Below are 3694 nucleotides of genomic sequence, written 5' to 3'. Positions count from 1 at the left end.
TAGTTGTTTTTCTGGGGTTTTATCTTGTTCCTTCATCTTGTACATAGCCCTCTGCCTTGTCATCTTGTCTCTCTTTCTGTGAATGTGGTTTTTGTTCCACAGGCTGCAGGATTGTAATTCTTCTTGCTTCTGCTGTCTGCCCTCTGGTGGATGAGGCTATCTAAGAGGCTTGATGGGAGGGACTGGTGGTGGGTAGAGCTGACTGTTTCTCTGGTGGGCAGAGCTCAGTAAGACTTTAATCCACTTGACTGCTGATGGGTGGGGCTGGGTTCCCTCCCTGTTGGTTGTTTGGCCTGAGGCAACCCAACACTGGAGCCTACCCGGGCTCTTTGGTGGGGCTACTGGCAGACTCTGTGAGGGCTCACGCCAAGGAGTACTTCCCAGAACTTCTGCTGCCAGTGTCCTTGTCCCCACAGTGAGCCACAGCCACCCCCCACCTCTGCAGGAGACCCTCCAACACTAGCAGGTAGGTCTAGTTCAGTCTCCCCTGGGGTCACTGCTCCTTCCCCTGGGTCCCGATGCACACACTACTTTGTGTGTGCCCTCTAAGAGTGGAGTCTCTGTTTCCCCCAGTCCTGTCAAAGTCCTGCAGTCAATTCCCACTAGGCTTCAAAGTCTGATTCTCTAGGAATTCCTCCTCCTGTTGCTGGACCCCCAGGTTGGGAAACCTGACATGGGGCTCAGAACCTTCACTCCAGTGGGTGCACTTCTGAGGTATAAGTGTTCTCCAGTCTGTGAGTCACCCACCCAGCAGTTATGGGATTTGGTTTTACTGTGATTGCGCCCCTCCTACCGTCTCATTGTGGCTTCTCCTTTGTCTTTGGATGTGGGGTATCTTTTTTGGTTAGTTCCAGCGTCCTCCTGTCAGTGATTGTCCAGCAGCCAGTTGTGATTCTGGTGTTCTCGCAAGAGAGAGTGAGAGCACATCCTTCTACTCCACCATCTTGGTTCCTCTCCCATTGTGTTATTTTTTAAAATTATCTTTTATTGAAGTATAGTTGATGTACAATATTATGTAAGTTACAGGTGTACAGTATAGTGATTCACAATTTTTAAAGGTTATACTTCATTTATAGTTATTATACAGTATTGGCTATATTCCCTGTGTTGTACAATATATCCTTGTAGCTTATTTTATATATAATAGTTGGTACCTCTTACTCTCCTACCCCTATATTGCCCCTCCCCACTTCCCTCTCCCCTTTGGTAACCACTAGTTTGTTCTCTATATCTGTGAATCTATTTCCTTTTTGCTATATTCACTAGTGTGTTGTATTTTTTAGATTCCACATGTAAGTGGTAACATACAGTATTTGTCTTTGTCTGTCTGACTTATTTTACTTAGCATAATGCCCTCCAAGTCCATGCATGTTTTTGCAAATGGCAAATTTTCCTTCTTTTTTATGACTGAGTAATATTCCACTATATATATATGTGTGTGTGTGTGTGTGTGTGTACACACACATATATATATATATACCACATCTTCTTTATCCATTCATCTGTTGATGGACACTTAGGTTGCTTCCATATCTTGGCAATTGTCAATAATGCTGCTATGAACATTGGGATGCGTGTATCTTTTTGAATTAGTGTTTTTGGTTTTTTTTGGGGGGGGGATATATACCCAGGAGTGGAATTGCTGGGTCAAATAGTAATTCTATTTCTAGTTTTTTGAGAAACCTCCATACTGTTTTCCTATATTGTGTTATTTTAATCTGTTGTGATAGTCCCTATCTTTCAATGGGTAAATCTAATCCGATTACATTTCTTTTGATTGCTATTCTTTTCAAAGTTTTTTTTCTTGTCACAAACATTATTCACTCAAATGCTTTGCATTTTTGTGTCTGTCTGAGAGATTTTTAGTGATGACCTTACCATTCACAGGGCAGGCTATAGTTTGCCTTTGGATAGAGCTGACTTCATTTAGCATTAAAATAAAAGAAGGATCTCTAGATATTTAGTCCTAAGTCCCTGTTATGCTTTGATCTGTTGGGTTGAATGGCTCATGGTGAGTTTGACTTTTACTCCAAGTGTAGTGGGCATCCACTTAGAATACTTAAGAATGTGGAGATTACATATTTTGATTTGAGAGATGAAAGTATCAATCTGGCAGAAGTGTCAATAGACTGTGGAGCTAGAGTGAAAGCAAGGAGACCAGTCACCCGGGTAAGAGATGATGGTGGACTGGGCTCTGACAGCAGTGGTGGAGGTGGTGAGAAGTGGCCAGTTCTGGATGTATTTTGAAGATAAACCGCTTGTATTTGCTGATGGAGGAAAAAGATGAATCAAGGCAGGTTCCTAGGTCTTAAGTTTGAGCAATGAGATTAACGGTGGTACCATTTGCTGAGATATGGGTCTGGGAGAGGAACTTCCTAAGTTTTGTTTTGGATATGCTGAGTTTGATTGATTGATATATTTAGTCAACGGATATTTATTTAGTAATTACTGTGTGTCAAGTACTATTTTAAATGCTTGCCAAACAGCATGAATGAAAGCAACTCCCCCCAAAATCCTTGAGCTCATAGATCTTTCATTATAATTGTAGGATATAGTGAATAAGCGGTAAACATAATAAATAAGGACATTGGAAAAAAATCAGGATGGGGCTAGTGCCAGTGAAGGGTCGTTAGTGGTAGAGGAGCATATGTGCATGGTAGGCCTCACTGAAAAAGAGGACTTCAGGAAGACTTGATGGAGATGACAGAATTAGAGAAGAGATCTCTAGGAGGAAGGAACAGTAAGTGCAAAGACCCAGGGCAGGAATGTGAATAGCAATTTTGAGGCAAAAAAGCAGAGTGATTAATTGGGAAATTGAAAAATTTGGGAAATGAGGTCATAGAGTTAACTGGACTGTACCAAGTGTGGCTGTGTAGGAATTTGACTTTGACTCTGAGCCCTGAGTTGGGAAGCGATTGAGGATTCTTTTTCAACCAGAGGGATAACGTGATCTGATTTGTGTAATAACAGGGTCCTTCTGCCTGCTGTTTTGAGAACAGGCTACAGGGTGAAAGGAGAGAAACAGGGAGAACAGTTAGGAAGCTTTTGCAAGGAACCAGACAAGAGATTATAGTGGTTCGACAAGGCAGTACGAGGTGCTGAAGGATTAGATATGAACTATGAGAGAGGGAGAGAGGGAGAGGGACATATGGAGAAATCAAGGATAACGCCAAACTTTTGGACCCGAGCCACGAGAAGGATGGCACTTCTGCCTACGGTATGGGGAAGAATGAGGCTGGAGTAAGTTTTGATAGAACCTCAAAAATTATGTTGTGAACACGCTTATTTTGGGATGTCAATTAGAAAACTGATGGAGATGTTGAATAGGAAGTAAAATGTACTAGTATGGAGTTAAGGAAAGAAGTATGGACTGGTGATATGAATTTGGGAGTTATCAATATGTAGATGGTATTTAAAGCCAAGAGGAGAGTGTAGATAGAAAAGAGACCCACTCTAAGGACTGAGCCCTGGAGCACAGCAGTGTGAAAAATGCAAGGAAAGCAACTGGCCAAGGAAGCCTTGAATGCGCAACCAGTCCGATAGGAGAAAAACCCAGAGAAAAACTCCCTGGAAGGTAAGTGAAGAAGCTTAATAAGAAAAAGGACGGGGGGAAATTCCCTGGTGGTCCAGTGGTTAGAACTCCACGCTTTCACTGCTGGGGGCCCGGATTCGGTCCAAAAAAAAAAGAAAAGAA

Source organism: Balaenoptera ricei, chromosome X (genome assembly GCF_028023285.1).
Source record: "Balaenoptera ricei isolate mBalRic1 chromosome X, mBalRic1.hap2, whole genome shotgun sequence".
Classification (NCBI taxonomy): domain Eukaryota; kingdom Metazoa; phylum Chordata; class Mammalia; order Artiodactyla; family Balaenopteridae; genus Balaenoptera; species Balaenoptera ricei.
Note: the sequence above shows the minus strand (reverse complement) of the source record.